The 23,279-nt window shown below is 36.3% G+C and overlaps 4 non-coding genes and 1 pseudogene across 4 annotated transcripts; 3 read left to right on the top strand and 2 right to left on the bottom strand.

Moving 5' to 3' along the window:
* Window positions 1–781: 781 nt before the first annotated feature.
* LOC132297566 (U1 spliceosomal RNA) lies at window positions 782–942 on the bottom strand. Its single transcript, XR_009479270.1, has one exon. It is a non-coding gene; the product is annotated as a U1 spliceosomal RNA (small nuclear RNA).
* A 2,106-nt stretch (window positions 943–3,048) lies between these two features.
* LOC132296133 (putative pentatricopeptide repeat-containing protein At1g26500) overlaps window positions 3,049–23,279 on the bottom strand; it is a 37,955-nt pseudogene continuing 17,724 nt past the window's right edge.
* On the top strand, window positions 4,574–4,733 carry LOC132297595 (U1 spliceosomal RNA). Its single transcript, XR_009479299.1, has one exon. It is a non-coding gene; the product is annotated as a U1 spliceosomal RNA (small nuclear RNA).
* Window positions 7,882–8,035, top strand: LOC132297597 (U1 spliceosomal RNA). The gene has a single exon (XR_009479301.1). It is a non-coding gene; the product is annotated as a U1 spliceosomal RNA (small nuclear RNA).
* Window positions 14,474–14,634, top strand: LOC132297576 (U1 spliceosomal RNA). The gene has a single exon (XR_009479280.1). It is a non-coding gene; the product is annotated as a U1 spliceosomal RNA (small nuclear RNA).

Genomic DNA, 23,279 nt, shown 5'->3' with positions numbered 1-23,279 from the left:
ATAAGCAGCTAAGTAAGGGAAAGGTTTAAATGGTTAGGCTTATTGAAAAAATCCTTTCAATGGCATCTACCAGGACTAGTGCTTTTAGTTTTCTTGAAGGTGAAGGGAAAAGACAAAAGGGGCATGGAAGATTGTTTTCAATCCACTAAGATGCACCTGCTGCTGTTGATGCTGAAGCTTTACCATCAACCGATTCCCTAGCGCCAGAACAATCAGAAAAAGGCAACCCGGAAAAGCCAAAGTCTGCTGCATCCAAGGGACACCATTGCAAAAAATCATATGCTTTTGAGGCTCGTCATTTTATGATATTGGTTGAATCTGAAGCTTTTACAAGCTTTCTTACTAATGTCCTTGAATGAGTCACAAAGGAGAAAGAAATGAAGAGTTCATCGCCAAGGTAACAAACTGGAGCACGTGATTCAGAATGATGAAACTGCATCCTGAAGCGCCCACTGATCAGGCTGCGGGGAAGGAATGGAACTCTCCAGCAAGATATCCAACTGACAATAAGATAGAGGTAGAATAAAAAGGGAAAACCATACTGGTTACTTTTGTAGAGATATTAATAGTTGTGCAATCTTAATCTACTACAACTATTGGTGGTCACTTATTTTAATATGTTTAGCATTCTTGGATAAACTGAAAGCCATATACTTTTATTCGAAGCAGCATACACTTGATAGGTTTGTAACCTAACCCAAAAAAAGAACAAGGAAATCTAGGGCAAACATTGAAACCCAACCCATATATAAATTACACAAAAACTTGGACTAAAGATTGGGAAGGGGCCGCGCGAACGTAGGCCCCCACTATCACAAATTATGACGTAGGCTCCACCACTTGAGTAGACCTTAGGCGAGCACCCCTCCTGAGTGCAATGGAGGTCACCAACCTAGACCATAAGCCTTATTGATCGCCCATTGATCCCGTCCAGGTAAGTATGTTGTCCGTTATGCTTTCAACTTAATATATAGGACTCTTTAGATACCTCACATTTATGTTTTCTCGATGTGGGACTACAAAACCAAACATTATCCCACGAGTGTTTGTTGCCAATGCATAGGTTAGTGTGGTTATGTCTCAGAAGGCATACTTAAGCTGTTGCAAACAGAATTGGATATACAGTTGAGACAATGATGGAGACCCTTTTCAAGACTAATCATTTCTATGAAGCTTTTTCAATCAATGAGGACCAAAATGATTGATGATTTGGGTTTATCAACGACTTGTAATCATTTGGATGTGTAAAAAAAAAAAAAGTATGGTTGGGCAAGCTCATTTGGTGTTTGAGAAAATGCATAAGAGAGGGATTGAAGCTGATAATTTGACATTGGGGTCACTAATTTGTGGGGTATTGACAAAGGCTCGAGTTAGAGAGGCTTATGAGATTATGGAAGGGATTGAGAAACCATATATAAGTGTGTGTTTCATGGATTGTGATCAAAGGGCTTTTGAAGTTGAGAAGGGCAAGTGAAGTTGTTGGCGGTTTAGTAAAGGCATGGATGTCTTTAGAAGCAACAAAGTATGTGGAGAGAGTGATGAATTGTTCCTAGGTTTGAATACAATAGATTTTTGCATTATTATTCAAACGAGGAACGGGTGATTATGTTTGAGGAGGTGGCGAAGAAATTGAGAGAGGTTTGGTTGTTTGATTTAGCAGAAATATTTGCGAGATATGGGGAGAAAATGGCAAGTAGAGATAGGAGGAGATACAGGGCAATTGAACAATGAGAAGAGCTTCCAAGTACCCAATTATGGCAATTATGGGTGGGACTATGATGCTTCTAATGGATCAATGTTTATAGATTTATGTTTATGCTGGAGCAGGGGAGTAACCTGTTCTTCAAGTTATACTAATTATTGAGCATTATTTGGATTTTAGAAACTGACTATAGAATAGAAAATAAATGCAATATTTAAATAGGAAATCTATAATAGTAGCAAATTGCTTACTATATATATACACATTGAATTGTCAACAGTTCTATCAGTTATAGAATTGATATATGACACACACACACACATATATATATATATTTTAATAAAAAAGACAAATGGTGAGATTTTAAGTTTTAATTGAAGGACGTTACATCTCATTTTGATGTCTATATTAATTGGTAATTGAGTCCTTAATTCATTTATGCACATGTAACTTATCACACCATAAAGTACATATCAATGCCATTTTTTACTCTCGCATTTATACAATAGAATATGAAAACTGATAAATATATGATTTTATCACGAGGTACAATGCCGAAGAACCTTGAGATTACAACGGAAAATTTAGCTATTGAAGAACAAGAACAAGAAAAGGAAAATGTATGCTCTTTAAAGAATTACCAATTATTGTATTGCACACATTAGTAGCCGTTAAAATCAATGAAGATTGCTTTTACGACAAACGTTCTAAAAGGAAAGAGAATTACTGGTTTTGGTTACATGGCTGTGAATACATATTTACTTGGTTGACTAATTCATAGCATAGAATGTACTAGACGTTTATATAGCTTTAATCAAATTTTATATTAATTGATTAATGTTATTAACTGCTGTTTACTGCACCTAGCTGTTGTTACCTATAATACATATGTTTACATTTTTATGCTAATTGCATATCTGCCATTTCCACAACAAGAAGTAGTTCTCATAACAACTCAAGTGAAGAGAATATCTAAGGGAAATAAATCACATTAGAGAAGGTTTTGTTAAACCCAGTTTTATGTCATCAATTCATTGTTCTACAATGGTAATTCGGTTTCATTGTTTCTGTATTACATTCCCCTGTAACAGTAAAATAGCAATAAATTTACTTAAGCAAAATCTTTTAAGCAATCGTCAATAGGCCATAATTGCACTATCCAACAACTAGTTAGCATCAAAGAATTATCTAATCTCATTAGATACTTACCAGCATTTACATTGACCTCTTTTCCACATTCTTATCCAATTGTCTAACACCCTCCAAACACGCCCTTCAGATCCTGAATGTAACCCACTATCCGAAAATTCAGCAATAGCATCCGAGAAAACTTTATCTTTTGAGCTGTTCGATCTTTCACCAACTCCACCACTGGTGAACTCTTTACTACTACCCTTCTCAATGTTTGGACCTTAAGAACCAATTAGTAGACAACAAACACATGTTTCTTCAAGAAATAATCAAACAAAGAAAGGAATTCATGAAACAACAATTATCACCTGGGTTATGGCTATTTCATCGGAGAGGTTCAATTGCCCGTTTCTCCTCCTATCTTTAGTTGCCATTTTCTCCCCATATCTCGCAAAAGTGTCTGCTAAATCAAACAACCCAACTTCTCTCAATGTCTTCGCCACCTCTTCAAACATGATCACCGCTTCTTCATTTGAATAATGATGCAAAAATCTATTTTTATCAAACCTAGGAACCTAAAGTCCTCTCTCCACATACTTTGTTGCTTCGAAAGACTTCCCTGCCTTCACAAAACCGCCAACAAAAATGGTGTCAAAATTCAGTAGTGGGTCTGATCCCTTCCTCCCACTCTTCCCTAGATGCCCTTGCAGTAACATTATACTATATATGTATGCATTGTAGCCTCTCTTTTATCATCTCTCCAAACACTTGAGATGCCTCTCAACTTCAAAAGCCCCTTGATCAATCCATGATACACACTTATATCCGGTTTCTTAATCCATTCCACAATCTTATAAGCCTCTCTAACTCTACTAGCCTTTGTCAATAGCCCATAAATTAATGACCCCGATGTCAAATTATCCGATTCAATCCCTCTCTTATGCATTTCTTCAAACACCAAATGGGCTTGCCCAAGCTTTCTTTTTTTACACATCCAATTGATCACAGCCCAGTACGTTGATAAACATAAATCATCCATCCTTTTTATCCTCATTGATTGAAAAAACCTGAATGCTTCGTCGAGTTGATTAGTCTTGAAAAGGGTCTCTCCATCATTTCTTCAACCATCTCAGTATCCGCCTGGAACCCTTCAGAAGCCCCAACCAACCAAGATAAGAAGAAGATATGCATTCAACATATCTTCAAGGGTCTCTCCATCATTTCTTCGAGCTTGCTTTTGTATTAGTATTTGACAATAACAAAGGGTAAGGGCCCGTTTGGCATGCACTTTATTTTAGGCGTTATGTTTTTGGCTAAAACGGAAACAGTGTTTTTGTTGTAGAAGTGTTTTAAAAAAAAAATTGGAAGCACGTTTGGGGACGATATTTTGTTGTGGAAATGTCGAGTCGTGTTGCGCTATTGTTATAGTTTTGGGCCATGAACAATTGTTAAAACAAGAAAAAAATAACTTTTTGGTGTTTTGGTTTTGGGTCACTGTTCACGAAGTATTTTAGCACTCTGTAAAATAAAATAAGGCTGCATCGAACATGCTTTTGATATCAAAATCGATACTGTAGCAACCCAAAAACAAAAAACGATTTTAACAAAACGCATGTCAAACGGGGCCTAAGCTTACACAGGTGAAGTGATCCGTCCTGATGTTCTCTTGTCCCACATCGGGAAAAATAAGTTGGAGTTATCTCGACAAGCCTATATAATGAGTGAAAGCCAAGGACCAACATACTTACCTGGACCGGATCTATGGTGATCAATGAGGCCCATGGTCTAGGTTGGTGACCTCCATTGCACTCAGGAGGGGTGCCTGTCTAAGGTCTACTCAAGTAATAGAGCCTACGTTATAATTTGTGGTAGTAGAGGCTTGCGTTCGCGCAGCCCCTGTCCAATTATTAAAGCCCAAGTCTTTTAAACTGTTTTGTTTGTGTTAGTCTGTAGACAAAGCCCAGTGTATATCCTATATAGCGTTTATTGGTTGGATTATATGGTAAGGCCCATTCTTCCTGTCTTGGTTATATGGGTTTGGACCTACGAATTGATATTTAAGATTTTGTATTTATTATTTTTGGTAAAAAGAAAATTGATTAGTGTTCAACATTGCTCCATTTAAATTAAGTAACTAATGGTGTTTCTATTTTGTTATAATTACTCTATTATGAAAACTCCTCATTGTGAATCCACCCCTTTTTTGAATTTTGAAAACTCAAACTTACAAATGAGAATATACCCGAGTCCTTTTGTAATTTGTTGTAACATGAAAATTTTCCATTAATTTTTAAAAATAAATTAAAATTTAGCTTACTTAGCAATCCTATGGACACTTCGAGGTGATAACAGGGGCGGCCGCCTAAGGCCCCAGCCAATAAAAAGGCCCCAAAATATTATAGTTACCGTGTATATGATATATTATAGTATTTGTTTCCTTATTGAATACTAATTCTAAAAAATTTATATTCTAAAATAACTCTTCTTTTTTTGTTCTCTCTCATTATATTCACGCCTTTTTAATGGAGAGAGAAATTATTTATCACCTAAAATATCTCATTTTTTTTTATTTATCCCCTAAAATATTTTTTTTACACAATTATTTATTTTTTATTTTTTACACCAGCACTATATATATTTAATATTTTTTGGGTAAGTTGCACCACAATAAATATTTAGCCGTTGGGGAAGCGAAGAAACTTTCCATATTCTCTTTTCTAGATTTTTATTTTTTTTATTTATTTATCTTTTCTCATTATGATTTTTCTCGTCTCTCAGCCATCTCAACAAGTTACTTACAACTTACAAGTCATCTCCTTTTTCAGTCTTCTCTCGTTACAACTTCGCAATTTTCTTTTTTCTCGACTCAATATTCATTAGTCTCAAATCTCAATTTGAACGCACTTTTCTTTTATTGAAGAATTTGTAACAGTATTGAATTGGGACTTTCTAAATCAGGTTATATTGTTATTTTTTCTTTAATTATTTTTTAGTTTTACTAACTTTTGTTATTATAAATTTGTATATATTTATATTTTTCATATATTTGTATATTTGTTTGAGAGTTGTGACTCTTGTGACTATTTTTACCCATATTTTTTAATATATATGCTAGAATGTATGAATCCAAATTTGAAAAACTTTAAAAAAGAAAAGAAAGAACAATAGATAAACTAATTCAATTTCAAAAGGGAGTTATTGATAAATTTGTTATAACTAATAATCAAAACCTAACAAAAAATTTAGATGAAAGTCTAGCAAATCAACAATCAAATCATCTAAAATAATTAGAAGATTAGACAATAGTGAAAAGAATTAGAAGATTATACAATAGTGAAAGAAAAAAATACCAAAGTGACTTATTCACAATAAAATCATATGTACAATCAACTATGTCACAAGAAAGATTAAATGGATTGGATATATTGTCTATTGAAAAAGATATTTTAACCACACTTAAATATAAGAATTAAATTAGTAAGTTTGCATCTCAAAAAGGAAAAAAAAAATTTTAATTAATTATTATTTAATAATCAATATATTGCATATTAGGATATGAAAAGGGCCGCTTTTTATTTTTTGCCTAAGGCCCCGAGTTACATCGAGCCGCCCCTGGGTGATAAGATAAGCTTCACCAACATTAGACCGAACTGTAATAAGAAAAATGGTGCAATCTATGGCCTCTTTTTGTACAAGGCCGTCATCTTTCTCTCCTCAATCCATGTTACATACATATATATACATACATATCATCCCTTTTATATTTTAACAATTTCCTTACAGTGCCCTATTTATGAACAAAGCAAAACAGAGTGCCCCAAAACCCCTCCGCAAAATGGGAGATGCATATGCAGATAAGTTTGAAAAGTTGCGAAACTAGACTTTTTGCATTGCCACATAATGCCAAAGAAAATAATAATAATAATAAAACACTCTTGGAAAAAGTGGTACAAATTGCAAAATGTGCACATCTAATATTTAAACACCGGAAAATATTAATTATATATTTACACATCAATTTAAAGAATATAGGAAAATTGGATATGGTTAAGTTGTTTATTGAATTTAATAAGTCTAGCTTGATTTTTTAACATTGGTAACTATATATATACACATAAGCAGCATTTTTAATTACGAGAATATTGAGACTTTTGTATCATACATTAGATTCTTTCACAAACATATATAGCCTGAGAGATTGTTGTGATAACTTTATAAATTGTGTTGATCTTTAAAAGTTGCTCCATAAATTTGCATATTTTTATATATTCCAGTAGATTTTGTTCAACGCATAGTTGTGGATGTAGAATGTGAGATAGGGTTGTGGGGGCACATTGCATTACACGACAATGCCAGTGGTGGGCTAATGTCCCCACTCACATATTTTCCCTTCAGAATCTTCTCAATTTGAAAAATGTATTTCTCTTTTATATAAATACGGGAAATGACTAAATGCATGAAGACACTATGTCTTCCACAAAGGTAGACTGACCGTGATCATATTATGCTATTGCTTAAAAAAAACCTTTGCATACATATTTGATTGGTAGGTTCACTAAATGTGAACTCCTCGTGGGTTCATTTTGGATGCATTCGTAGAATTCCACAACTTTGGCCAAACTCATGTCTTACATTTTACTAGTTATCTGACTTTATTGACAGGTTTAAGTAGATCCTATAGTAAGACTGGTATGTGGTCTATTTTATCTAATCACGATAAATTAATATATATATATATTCTTCAAATGATTACAAGTACGTTGATAAACCCAAATCATCAATCATTTTGGTCCTCATTGATCGAAAAAGCTTCAATGCATCACAAAATTGATTAGTCTTGAAAAGGGTCTCCATCATTGTCTCAACGATCTATCCAATTCTGTTTGCAACAGCTTAAGTATGCCTTCTGAGACATAACCACACTATCCTATGCATTGGCAACAAACACTGGTGGGATAATGTTTGGTTCTGTAGTCCCACATTGGGAAAACATAAATGTGAGGTATCTAAAGAGTCCTATATATTAAGTTGAAAGCCTAAGACACATCATACTTACCTGGAGGAGATCAATGGGCGATCAATAATGCCTATGGTCTAGGGTGGTGACCTCCATTGCACTCAGGAGGGGTGCCCGCCTATGGTCTACTCAAATAGTGGAGCCTACGTCATAATTTGTGGGGCCTGCATTCGTGCGACCTTGCCCAATCATTAGTCCAAGTTTTTTATTTATATGGGTTGAGTTTTTGCCCTAGATTTGCTTCTTTTGGGTTAGGTTACAAACATATATAAAGGCCATGATCTATTATGCTCTGGGCTAAAACATATAAAAATAAGTGACAACGAATGAAACCAAAGTTTGATGTTGGGTTTTGATTGTTCTGGCACTTGGGAATCAGTTGATGGTAAAGCTTCAGCGTCAATGACCGGATTGAAAACAATGATCCATACACAAATAAAAGCTATTAAACATTTATTTCAAGAGTCAAGTATCAGATCAAAGTAATTATGCAAAACAAACAACAAAGACATGAATTACGGACCTAAAGGGAAAAGGACATTTGTGTGTGTGGGTTCATGTGTTTACTGTTTAGTGGAGCTAATCCACAGCTGCACTTGAGATTGCCAGTGCTATATAAATAAAACTAAGCTGAAAGTATAAAAAGACTCGAATGAATTTAGGCCATCTAAATTGACGGTGTGCGTGTGTATTCGTGCTATTTGTTGAATGTGATCGTCATGATTTTTTGCAAGTAGATGTGGGTTCCTTATCTCCTTTGTGAACTTCATGCACAAAAAGTAACCTTGCTTATAGAGAATCAAGAACAAATATTCAAACTTCTGTCCTTCAGCAAATAACGTGGTTTTGGTAAAAGGTTAAACATAGTCTATTTTCTCATGTAGAGAAACATTTGGTTACCCCATTGATTCCAATCTTTCCCCCGTTGATTTCATAGCATACACTTTGGTAAAAATTGATCACCACAGTTACATGTTCAAATTACAAAAGTGAGATGCTTTGGTAGTTGCAGTTCTCATAACAACTCAAGTGAAGAGAATACCTAAAGGAAATAAATCAGATTAGAGACGTTTTGTTAAACCCCCTTTTAATGTCAATTCATTTATGCCAAGGAATTTTGATGACTATTGTTCTACAATGGTATTTCATTTTCATTTTTTCTATATTACATTCCCCTCTAAAACTAAAACAGCAATAAATTAACTTCGGCTGTATTTGGCGGCATGGAATTGGAATTGGAATTGGTTGAATTGGTGAAAATTTTGCTTCAATTTTCCAAGTTGCTTTTCTCCAATTCCAATTCTAATTTCATGCCTTCCAAGCATAGCCTTAAGCAAAATCTTTTAAGCAATCCTACTACCCAAAAACTAGTTAGCATCAAAGAATTATATAATCTCACTTAGGCTCCGTTTGTTTCGACATAAAATATTCTTTTTGAAAAATATTTTTTTTTTCCAGGTAAAATGTTCTTTTATTTTTACTTTGTCGGTGTTTGGTAAAGGTCTACGTCGAAGAAATGAGGTCGAGTCCATTGGACGGGGTATGTAAAATAACTTGCCGAAAATTGATGAATAAGTTATTTTTGTTAAATTTTAATATTTTTTTTCTTCGTAAACATTTTACGACAAACAAACACCAGAAAATAAAAAAATATTTTCTAAAAAATATTTTACGTCCAAACAAATAAAACCTAAATGCTTACCAGCATTTGGATTGACCTTTAGTGATTTGGTTGCTATCAAGATCACCATCCACATTCTTATCCAATTCTCTAACACCCTCCAAACACACTTCAAATCCTAAATGAAACCCACTATCTAAAAATTTAGCACAGCATCCAAAAAAACTTTATCTTCTGAGCTATATCATCTTTCACCATGGCACTAGGGCTGCAACTTGGGCTGGCTAACCCAGCCTAACCTAATCCCAACCCAGAAATTTTGAAATTTGGGCTTAAAATCCACAAATCGGGCTCATGTTCGGGTTGGGTTTTGTCAAAACGCAAACATGTTCAAGTTGGGTTCAGACTCAACCCGAACCCAACCCAAAATAAAAGAAAATTTTAATTTTTTTTCTCCTTTCTCTCTCCTCTCTCTTCTTTCTCTTTCTCTTTTTCTCTACCGCTGTTGTCATCCATCGCCCTTAGCTGCTGATCCACCGCCGCCGTCGTCCCTCTGCTGCCGCTGCCATCGCCGCCGTCACTTCCAACAATTAAAACAAAACCCATACTGTAACAACCCGAACCCGATGGTCCGAATCGCTATCCGGGTCCTTACCCGAACCCGAGGTCAACAAAAGACGTTACCAGTCTTTCCTATGGCAATACATAATATATGTGTCCTCTAAGGGTTTATAAATAATAATAATAATAATAATAATAATAATATGTGATCATAGCTACAAAATAGGTCAAACAGTCCACTAACCCATCAAAACCTGTAGAGGAATGTCGTCCGCCACTTCCTTTCCCAAATCTGAAAAAGGTTAAAATAATGGGGTGAGTATAAGCTCAATAGGAGGTGTCTAAGACACACCTCTTATGACCCCATGAATCCACGTATAGAATAGAAATCAAGAGAACGGGATCATACTATACCGGGGATACAATCCATAACCATAATGTGAAATATAACCACAATTGTCATCAAAGTCATAAGTATACCATGTATGACAATAAAGTGCAATGCCATGCCCATGTCGCTCCCCTTATCCGAAACATCTCCGTTTCAACTTCCAAACCGTTAGTGTAATTCAACCCAAGGCACCTCCAAGGCATCACGAAAGGAGGATTGGCTATCTATCCACGACCACAAGGCACCTCAAGGTGTCACATCCGTCCCAGTTAACTCAACCACACTCCCTTCTAGATTACACTAACACCACGGACCACTAGGCGCCTCATAGGTGTCCGGTTTTCGCAAACACATTCCAAAAAAATTTCCCAAAAAAAAAATTAATTTCATTTGTTTTCTTAAACACTTTTTCCCTTTCTCTTTTATTCCCAATGGATGCATGAATGCTTCATGCTTCTAAGCACAATTCAACAATAAAATTCTACATATTCTTCTACATCATCATCATTTTATTATTATATTATTATTATTTTTTGGTAGGAAATTCCAAACAATTATTTCACAACCACAACATCAATTTCCATAGTAGTTGAGAATTCACAAGTCACACAATATACCAAAATTAAGCATACTTCTTCCAAATAATGTAAATAGCCATGTATATAACCCAATTAGCATGTAAAACACATTTGTCATTTTGAGCACATACAACCACAATAGCAATGGATAAGATAATTAAAATTAAGCATGTTTAAGGTCAAATTAAAAAGGAAAATTCACAAAAATCTAAGAAGTCATGGATTAGAACATTCCTACCTCAATTTTGTAGAAAACCCTCAAATGGGTCCAAATTTTCCGAATTCCTAGGATGTACCAAAACTGAAATTGCTTACACTCATTTGAAGATCTCACCGAGCTCTTCGATTTGCCGCAAATGGCACCCAAAAATTCTCACCGGTTGAAGATTAATCAAGAGTTGAAGTTTTGAATGAAAAAGAAAATAAAAATGAAAATAAAGAGAGGAAATGAGAGAATTGCCAAGGAGAGAGAGAGAGTTAGAGAGTGAAAAGTGAGGCCAAAATGCCTTTTTACCACAAATGAATAAAGTGGTGGGTCCCACCATTTTTTTTTCCATCTAATACATATATATATATATATAAGTCATAACATCATATTCTCCCCAACTTTAAAAGATTTCGTCCCCGAAATCTACCTTCCTTAAAGAATGAGGCCCACAGCCACACACCTTTCTGAAAAACACCTTATCAAACCATAAGACTAGAAACTCAACAACCTTATTGTCTTTGACCTGGCACCAATAGGCAATCACACACTACTGCCAGAAGGACCCAATGCTCACCACCCTATGAGGGTACTCACCGTTCACAACATCATACACAAAACCTGCTGGATTTAACACTCGACTTAAAACCAACACTAGTCCCCTCTACACTACTACACAAGACTTCGGAGCCCGAAAGAAGAATGGTCACAAGACCCCTGAACATGACAATATCCTAACTTAACTCATCGTTTAAAAGATACACAAAATCCCGGACAAGGAACCCTATCAATCTTACAATCAAGCTCAAACTCAAACCTACATGTCACAGTCAAACCAATACTCACCATCTAATACACATCTACACCATCACATAATCTTACCAACGACTACTACCCCCACTATACGATAATCATTACACCTACAACCTCTTAGCAGTTGTAAAGAAAAAGGGGGGCAAGCTTGAGAGTTGAGAGATAGCGACTGAAGCTTGCGAACAGCAAACTTGAACTGGAACTGCGGGCGATGGAAATTGAAAGATATGGGTTTTGATTTTTTGAACAATCTTAAATGATATGCCGATATGGGTTTTGATGTAGGTAATAGGTTTTGACCTTTTGATTCTTGCAGACAGATAGATAAACTAAAATATATGGGCTTTGAACTTCTGATTCTTGTAGATCTTGTAGTTTGCAGTTGCAGAGAGAGAGAGAGAGTTGAGAATGAGACCAAAGATGGAAGCGATTGGGGAGGCTGAAATGATTTGCCCTAAAAAATATTTAGCATTTTAATAAAAATATAATCAAATATGTATATATATATATATATATATATAATATAAATTTTCGGGGGAAAAAAATTACCAAAAAAAAAAAAAAAAAAAAAAAAGAAAGAAAAAAAACCTCAGCCCGTCAACCCAACCTGACCAGCCCAAAAATATTCGGGCTGGGTTTTGACCATAACCCATGTTGGGTACAATTCGGGCTGGCACAACCCAACCCGATTCGGGTTGAGGTTGAGGTTGGGTTGGGATTGGGCTAGGTTGGGCCAGCCCAACTTGCAGCCCTAACCATTACTGAACTCTTTACTACTACTCTTCACAATGTTTGGACCTTTAACAGTCAATATATAAACAATAAACAAATGCTACTGCAAGAAAAAATCAAATAAAGAAAGAGAATTAATGAAACAAGAATTATCACCTGAGTTATGCCTATCTTTTTCATCAGAGAGGTTCAATTGCCCTGTTTCTCCTCCTATCTCGAGTTGCCATTTTCTACCCATATCTCGCAAATATATATGCTAAATCAAATAACCCACAACCTCTCTCATTTTTTTCTCCACCTCCTCAAACATAATCACCTCTTCTTCATTTGAATAATAATGCAAAAATATATTGTAATAAAACCTAGTAAGCTCAAGTCCTCTATTCATCACTCTCTCCACATACTTTATTGCATCTAAAGACTTCCCCACCTTCACTAAACCGACAACAAACATGGTGTCAAAATGCACATTTGAATGTTATATGGATTCCGAAGTCGTCATGCCTAATCACACCAAACCGACAACAAATATGCATTCATTTACAATAATGACTTCCATTTAAGTTCGTGTATAAAAAAAATTTCACAATTTAAGTTCACATCATGCCTAATCACAACCCTAACACCTCTCCAGTGAACAACAAACATAAAGGTACTAAGGTAGAAGTTCCATCACCAAAAAGAAAAAAAAAAAAAAAAAAAAGTGAAACATCAGATGAATAATAGACAAAAAATGAAAAAGAAACAATTAAAATCAATAATATCCAACAAGTTCCCCTACATTTTAATAGATTTTCAAAAGGACCACCCTTAATTAAGGGAGAAATAGCTTTGACCTTAGTCATTAATCTATGGCATCTTGAACTCCTGACTTGGTTCTATTCAAGTGGTGGAACCTACGTCATAATTTATGGTAGTAGGGGCCTGCGTTCAAGCAGTCCCTGCCCAATATCTAAAGCCCAAACACTTGCTCATCTGCTGGTCCTCAAAGCTTAAAAGTATTTTTCTATATTTCTTGTGTTGAACCTCTAAAGATCTCTGCTTCTATGTTCTAGTCTATTTACAAATTAATTGGTTTTTTCTTTTGTTCATTACATAAGAGAAGAAACATATATGAGATGAGGAAACTAAGTTTCTAATGTCAACCAACAAAGCCTGGAACATTATTGCAACTTAACATCCCCCGGTCTTCTACTGCCATCTCTTATAGTAGAGCACCACTTCTTCTCCGTCTGAACTTCGGAAATCAAAATCAAACGATGTATGTTTTATGTCTTATTGCTTGTTCTATTGGTAAATTCTTTTACAAGCCAAATCAAAGGTTTTAATAACTTCCTTTCTAGGAGGCTGCCATCCATGAACAGAATGAATTGTAGTAGGGCTAGAGATAGTCTGACGTGGATCCAATTTCCTCTAAGCATCCAAAAAATCGCAGAAGTGGGAGACAATTCGACCAACCACAAAACTAGGTTGCCACAACTCTCCATCAAATGAAAAATGATTACGAAATGCCATGGTATTAGAAGTGGCAGAAATCGATCCCAAACTCTTCTACACACTCTCCAATCTATCCAGTTCTCTTTGTAACTACTTAACTATTGTATTATCAGACATCACCATATTAACCTATTGAATGTTCCTTCTGAAGTCCCACATCGGGAAAACATAAGTAGGAGTTACATTGAGAGCTCTATATAACAAATTGAAAGCATATGGTATAACATACTTATCTGAACGGGGCCAATGGGTCTTCAAGATGGCCCATAGCCTAGATTGGTGACCTCCATTGCACTTAGGAGGGGTGTCCATCTAAAGTCTACCCAAGTGGTGGAGCCTACGTTATAATTTGTGATAGTGGGGGCCTGCGTTCGCGCGGCCCCTTCCCAATTAGCTCAAGTTTTTAAAATAATTCCAGTTTTAGTTGTCCAACAAGATGTCTGTGTTTTTTTTTTTTTTTTTTTTATCTGCAATCTGAGCTCTGACTCAAAATTCCCTTGATTCATAAATAGCCAAGTCTTGAATTCTAAAAACAAGAGTATGGTGTAAGATAATGAACAATAACCTTTTTTATTAACTACCTTATGTCATTGAAAAATAAATAAAATAGATTAAATTTTTAGTTGATTATGATGGTCACCAAAACCCAAAGATTTTTAAAAGGACCACTATAATTAAAAGAGAAAGAACTTTGACCTTGAATCTCAGAAAGCTCTGCTTTTGACCTGCACGGGAAGAGCAACAAATGATACTTGTCAACACCAAAATTTCAACCCCACATATAACAACAAAGACTAACAAACAAATGAGCAATGCATATGCAAATTTGAAAACATAATTTCGGAAAGCCCCAAAAAATCAGAAGAGCAAAAAGCAAACTAAGCAAGACCCATCAATAGTAGAATTTTCCAACTAACAGATAATGAACCTTTAGAAGAAAGAATAAACTCACAAAAAGTTTAGCATAATATAAGAATAAAGTATATATAAAACATGACTGAGGAATAAGTTTTATTGAATAACTTAAGCAATAAACCAACAATCAAATAAACTCAAACGCACCAATATGTGATTGAATCCGTGTACAACATCTCTTGGGTGCCTCCAAAATGACCTAGTCATGACGAGTAAGGTGTGATACCCCTCAAATCTGAGACATGGGTTGATCAGGCCCAGGCCCAAACCCGAGAGAATATTAAACAATCAATATATAACTGAACACAGAATACAAAGTGAAATAAGAAAAAAATAATAATAAACTGAAGGAATGCTAATTTAAAATCCTCAAAATAAAATTATTAAAATTCGATACTCCAAAACTCCATAAGTTTAACAACTCGGGAATCCATCCAATGGACCCCTTATTAAAAATCCCAATAGAAACTAAAACATCAGAAAATAGAATCTAAAGCTAAACATAGAAAGGATTCCTACGTAGTCAGAGGAATGAATGTCTGTAATCGCACTGCACGTCCAAGCTCTAAACCTCGAATTGACGAACACCTAAAAAATAAAAGAGTGGGTCAGGCCTACATGCAAGTCCTATTCTACTACAATCCATACAGTAATTCGATACGCAGATACATCCTAGATAACCCAACAATATCTAGAGTAGTCCATATGTATATCTAGTACACACTATAGGACGCTCGCTAGTCCAATAGGTCTGTCTCATCCTGAGTAGAGATACCATGCAAATCGCATAATGTGGTCATGTGTACCTAGACCTACCAGGGAACAACACCTATGTCCAGTTATTCATCCTAGGCAATATACGCACCCTAACCATGGTCCTGAGACTCAAGCTCATACCATGACACCATATAATAAATATATAAAGTCCGCACTCCTCCTAATACAAAATACCATCCATCTGTGTCGTGGTCTGATATATGTATAATCATCCGTCCTGAAACCACATTAAGTCATTCAACTATTTTGTTGACATGACACAAGTAGGTGATGGACTTAACCTATATGGTTAATCCATACCTTAATCCAAATTAGGTAGGACTTAGTATTTGAACTAGTCCATACCTAGTATGTCACCGGCCCATATCGGTACATACAATCCTTTAGTTGACAAAACAGTAATAGATACTTATCAACCATAATCCAGAATTAGCATAAATATAGTCCAACATGTATATGGCCAATTAATGCATTTAGTATAAGATTTAGAAATCACATTCCAGTTCTTTATATAAACGAAATAAGACTGCACAATTAACTCCTCCAAATAGTACCACAATTGATGCAACAATCAGTGGACGTAAGCATCAATTAATTCCAACTAACCATGCTTGTTTTTCCAGATAAATAACTATATGCTTGTAACACAGCTGAGACATGTTTAATGATTTTAAATTATGCAAAGTATCCAAATTGTTTTGGAAAAATAGTAAAAACAGTAATCCAGTTTCAATTCCTTCATCCAATGTTCCACAAACAGGTTTATTGTTGAACCTTATATTATTGCATGCTTCAACATAATAAATTCAAAATGCTTCCCAAGAGTTTTTACAAGTCTATAACAAGTATATAACCCATTCACAGCCACTGGAACCTTTTAAACCAACCCCTACTGTCCAACTCAAGCCCAGAACATGAAAAATCAAGAAAAATAGGGTAGAGCAGCCTCCTAAAACAAAGGAGCCAGCTCTCCCCTTGGTAGAGCTACCTCCACCTCATGTGGAGCCAACTCTACCCCTTGTAGAGCCGGCTCTCCAAGCCCTAGAGCCGGCTCCTTCTTTTGGTGAGCCGGCTCTCCTCCTTTGAGAGCCTTATCCCCTAACCTATTTGTCTTCTTCGCCTCTGGCGAAGTTCAAAGTCACTGTACAGTTTTTATAACTTATTTCAAGGTTCAATTGATGTCCTAGAATTAATTATAAGTATGCATCCAATCCCAAATATACCAAGGTTAAGCAAGATTAAAACCAATGCAAATAGATTCTTAAGCGAGAACAACTTTCAACACAAAACAGATTTATGCAACGATTTAAAAGTTGATTCAAACATGCTTACAAGATTAATATTAACTTTAATTTAATCTATTTTAATACTTGATTAATCCCTGGAGTCTAACTAGGCATGCACAGAACACGAATTAAAGGGAAGGAATAGAATAGAGACTTGCCTTGAGTTTCAGTTTTCAAACTCTAAACCACAGTCTCTGAAGCTTTCGTCCACGTCCGAAACTCCTGTTCTACACCTCCGGTGCACTTGGTTCAACCCAAAAGCACTCTATGATACCCCTCGGATCCGAGACACAGGTTAATCAGGCCCAGGCCCAAACCCAGGGGAAATATCAAACAATTAATATTTTAATGAACACAGAATATAATATGGAATAATAAAAAGTAAATAAAATGGCTGAAAAGAACTCTAGCTGAAAATCCTTAAAATAATAATATAAAATCCAAACTCCAAAACCTCCAATTAATTGACAATTCGGGAATCCATCTAGTGGACCCCTAACTAAAAATCCCAACTATAAATGAATCCATTGAAATAAAAATCCAAAATTGATAAGTAAGTAGTCCTACGTAGTCGGTGGAATAGAAGTCTGTATCTGCTTTGCACGACCAACCTCTAACCCTGGAACTGACGAGCACCTGAAAAATAAAGAGTGGGTCAGGCCCACATGCAAGTCCTGATCTACTACGATCCAAACAAGAATCCGATACGCAAATACATCTTAGATAGACTCAACAATATCTAGAGTAGTCCATATATATATATTACACACTATAGGACGCTCACTAGTCCAATAGGTCTGTCTCAGCCTGAGTAGAGATACCATGCAAATCGCACATTACGTGGTTATGCATACCTAGACCTACCAGGGAACAGCAACTACTGTCTAGCTATCCATCCTAGGCGATATACGCACCCTAACCATGGTCATGAGACTCAAGCTCATACCATGGCATCATAACATAAATATATAAAATTCGTGTCCTCCTAATACAGAATATCATCCATCTGATGTAGTGGCGTGATATATGTACAACAATTCATCCCAGAAATCCAATTATATCATTCAGTTATTTATTGATCTGTCACTCACAGAAGTCAAACTTAACTTTTATTGTTAATCCGAACTTCAATCCAGATTAGGTAGGCTTGTTGTCTGAACCAATCCATACCTAGTATGCCACCGTCCCATACCGGTGCATACCATCCTCCAGTTAACATAGTTGACAAAAATAGTATAATTATCTATCAACAACATTCCAAAATACTCAAAAGTATAGTTTAACTTGTGAGTCACTAAACCATGCCTCCACTGAAAATTCAGAATTCAAGTTTCAGTCCATTAGATTGATAAAACAGGTTTATGCAATTTGCTTCTCCAAATAGTACCATAACTGGTGCATTTATATACAGATTTAAGCATCAGTTTATTCTAACAAAGCATACACATTATTAATTAAAAATATACTTTAAAACACAGCTATAAAACATGATTCAAAATTTAAGATCACGCAAAGCATCAAATCTCCTCCAAACAGTGTAATAACAGATGAGATATATAACAGATTTAATTATCAGTTAATCCCAACCAAGCATACATGTAATTACACAATAGAATGCTTATAACTCAGCTACAAAACATGATTCAAAACTTAAGATCATGCAAAGGCATTAAATTTCCAAAACAGTCTGCATTTCAAGTCAGTTGCTCAATCTTCCACATACAGACCTTTGTTCAAACTTATGTTAATTCTGTCATAAAATCCTGAATGTAAGCTTGCTTCCCAATCTTTTTATAAGTCTTAAACAATGTATTAAATCACCTAGAAGCCTTTAAACAATTTTAGGAAACACAGTCCCAGCCAAACAAAACATAAAAAACTCAGTTCTACGCAATTTTAAGAGAAAGAGAAGGCTCTGAGTTTCAGAGAGCCTTCTCCAAACAAGGAGAGCCGGTTCCCCTTCCTTGGGAGCCAGCTCTAGATGGTTGAGAGCCAGCTCTCAACCTTAGAGAGCTGGCTCTTGTGTTTTGGGAGCAGGCTCCCTCCATCTTTGGAGCCTGCTATCACTTCTAAGAGTCGTGGCTATTTTCTGTTGTCTTCTCCGACTCTGGTGGTTTCCAGTCTTTCAATTTAGTTTTATTATATGTTTTAAGGTCCTATCCTCCTCCTAAATTGATCACAAAGCAAAGTTATACATCTATGAATTGAATTACAGATCAATGTTTTAAGCAACGATAAACATATAAAAACTGAACTTGTAAAAACTGAGAAACAGATTATAATCCAATGATGTTAGAAACTAATTTAACATGTTTAAACAATGTAATTAAAACTTAGTTTAATTCCTAGAGTCTAACTAAGCATGCACAGAACACAAATTCCTAGGAAAGAGAAGAACAGAACTTGCCTTTTCAGAGTTGAAACACAAATTCCACGTCTTTGAGTTTTCCCTTGCTCTGCTTTGCTATGCCCCCTTGCTCACTCTCTGTTTCTTAGCAGTCCCTTGTGTTGCATACATAAACTTATGTATTTCTAAAACCCTAAACCCCAGTAAGCGTATGTTTTTATGGGCTTAGACATTAACCCTAATCCATACATAACTCGGCCCGTAGAACAATCTAGGTTAAATTACAATGTCGACTGAGCTTAAACCTAATATAACTCTATGTGTCACCTTCCATACAGTCATGTGGAAACAAAATTAACTATAAATAAAACAATTCATTTTAAACAATTAAAGTAAACTCATTAAACCATTTAAGTTAAGTAAATTAAGTTAAGTAAAGCAAACCAACTAAATAATTAATTTTAATTACAACAATTAAATAAATTAAACAAATGAAATTAAAACAAGTAAGTAATCAAATACAACTAAAACAATTAAATCAAACCAAAGAATTAAAACAAGTAAGGAATCAAATGCAACTAAAACAATTAAAACAATGAAAAGAAATAATCAAAAGCAATTTTAAACAATAAATTAAATACCAGGACTATCCTTTTGAAATTAGGGGTATTACATTCTTCCCCCCTAACAAAAGGAATTCTGTCCTCAGAATTCGCTCTTACTGTCTTCCAAAATTTCAGGAAATTGCGAGCGAATGACGTCCTCCCATTCCCAAGTAGACTCAGCCTCATTGTGATGACTCCACTGGATACGAACTAAAGGAATAACCTTATTACGAAAGATTTGATTCCGATGGTCGACAATCCGATATGGTGGCTCCAAATAAGTTGCATCCGGCTGCAACTCAATCTCCCCAACATCGATATGCTGATATCGATCTTTATCTCGTATAAATTTCCGCAACATGGAAACATGAAAGACGTTGTGTACGCGATCCAAATTATCCGGAAGTGCCAACCGATAAGCAACAGCTCCAACTCAATCCGTAATCATGAATGGAACGATAAACCGGGGTGACAACTTCCCCTTTCTTCCCAAAGTGCATTACACCCTTCATAGGCGACACCTTGAGTAGAACCTGGAACTCCAAAGCACGTGTGCGACGATCCACATAACTCTTCTGCCTACTCTGGGTAGTGTGCATGTGATCCCTAATAAGAGCTATCTTCTCAGAAGTATCCTTGATGAACTCAGGACCCAAGAATCTGCTCTCGCCAACCTCTATCCAACAAACAGGCGATCGACACGGTTGGCCATATAACGCCTCAAATGATGCCATCCCAATAGTCTTCTAAAAACTATTGTTATAAGTAAATTCCACAAGCAGTAAGTAATCCTCCCAGTGGCCCTTGAAATCAAGAACACACAACCGAAGCATATCCTCCATGATCTGATTCACCCTCTTAGTCTGTCCATCAGTTTGAGGATGATAAGCAGTACTAAAGTGCAACTCTGCACCCAAAGCCTGCTGGAAACTCTTCCAGAATCCAGAAACAAAGCTCGAATCCCTGTCTGATATAATAGACAATGGAATGCCATGTAACTTCACAATCTCGGTAATGTAAAGTTTTGCCAACTGCTCCGAAGTGAAGTCAGTATGAATAGGTAAGAAATGAGCTGATTTCGTCAGTCTATCCATGATAACCCAAATAAAGTTGTGACCCTTGAAAGAGTTTGGCAATCCCTCTACAAAATCCATAGAAATGCTCTCCCATTTCCACTCCGATATCGGCAATGGTTATAGAGCTCCTGGCGGCCTCTGATGATTAATTTTGACCATCTGACAAGTACTACATCATGAGACAAAAAGAGCAATGTCCATCTTCATACCTGCCCACTAAAACTGCCGCTTAATATCCTGATACATCTTGTCACCTCCTAGATGAACAGAAAACTTAGAGTGGTGAGTCTCAATCATCACATCCTTCCTCAAATCATCAGCAGAAGGTACCACCAAATAGCCCTTGTACCTCAAACCTCCATCAGTCCCAACATAGTAAAATGGAACCTTTCTGGAAGCTATCTTTGCAACCTTGTCAATGCACTGCTGATCCGTGAGTTGTGCCTTCAAAACCTTGTGAATGATAGAAGGTATAACTACCATACAAGCCATGAAAGCATCCAACAACTCATCCACCGTCCTCAAAGCATTCCACTCAGTAGTGAATAAAGCAGAAAGACTACCAACAGGTCGGTGATTGAGTGCATCCGCCATCACATTTGCTTTCCCTATATGGTACTGTATAGAAAAGTGATAGTCTTTCACAAACTCCAACCACTTGCGATGTCTCATATTCAGCTCCCGCTGAATGAACAAATACTGCAGACTCTTATGATTGCTGAATAATCTGAAGGACTCACCCAATAGATAATGCCTCCAAATACATAAAGCAAAGACCACAACTGCCAACTCCAAATCATGTGTTAGATAATTAAGCTCGTGAGGCTTAAGCTTCCGAGATCCATACGAAATCGGTCGCTCCTCCTGCATCAAAACACATCCAAGACCCTGTAAAAAAGCATCTGTGTAAACTAGATACTCTATTCCACTCTGTGGGGTAGACAAAACCAGTGCAGAAGTCAACTTAGTCTTCAGCTCATCAAAAGCTTTTTGACAATGTTCATCCCACACAAACCGTACATCCTTCTTAGTCAGATGAGTGAGTGGTCCTGCTATCTTTGAGAACCCCTGGATAAACCTCCTGTAATATCCTGCCAAACCGAGAAAACTCTGAATCTCGGTAGGTGATATAGGCTGTCCCCACTCAACCACCGCTGAAACCTTGGCAGGATCCATCGCTATTCCCCTTTCTAACACCACGTGACCCAGAAATTTCACTTCCCGCTGCCAAAATTCACATTTCTCAAACTTAGCATATAACTGGTGCTCACGAAGAATTTGTAAGACTATCCGAAGATGTCTAGCATGATCGTCTTCTAACCTCGAGTAAATCAAAATGTCATCTATGAAGACAATGACAAATTGATCCAAGTAAGCCCTGAAGACTCTGTTCATTAAATTCATGAAAACCGCTAGTGCATTAGTCAACCCAAACGGCATCACCTGAAACTCATAAGATCCATATCTAGTGAGAAACGCTGTCCTCGGAACATCCTGCTCCCGAACTTGAAGTTGATGATATCTAGACCGCAGATCAATCTTAGAGAAATAGGTAGCTCCCTTTAACTGATCAAACAAGTCATCAATCCTCAGCAAATGATACTTGTTACGAATCGTAACCTTGTTCAACTCCCTGTAATCTATACACAGGCGGAGTGAACCATCCTTCTTCTTCACAAATAGCACTGGTGCTCCCCAGGGTGAAGTACTTCTATGAATAAAACCCTAGCTAAGTAATTGCTGAATCTGATCCCTCAGCTCTCGCATCTCCACTAGTGTCATCCTCTATGGTGCCCTAGCAATAGGCGTAGTGCCTGGAGCTAAGTTTATCACAAAGTCAATCTTGCGACTAAGCGGCAACCCTGGAATCTCCTAAAATACATCCATGAAATCCTGTAGAATTGGTATGTTATCTAATGATACAGTAGTCCCCTCTTCTGTTTCCTCCTCTATATGAAACAAATAGGTGCTAGTGACCCCGCTAGAATGCGGCATAGCGACGACGTACATGTCCTGACCAGGTAT

The sequence above is a fragment of the Cornus florida genome, unplaced genomic scaffold (genome assembly GCF_030987335.1).
Source record: "Cornus florida cultivar Cherokee Brave unplaced genomic scaffold, ASM3098733v1 CherokeeBrave_3.0.0_Hap2_Chr02, whole genome shotgun sequence".
NCBI lineage: Eukaryota > Viridiplantae > Streptophyta > Magnoliopsida > Cornales > Cornaceae > Cornus > Cornus florida.
The sequence above is the reverse complement of the archived record's forward strand: the minus strand, read 5'-3'. Positions and strand labels throughout refer to the sequence as shown.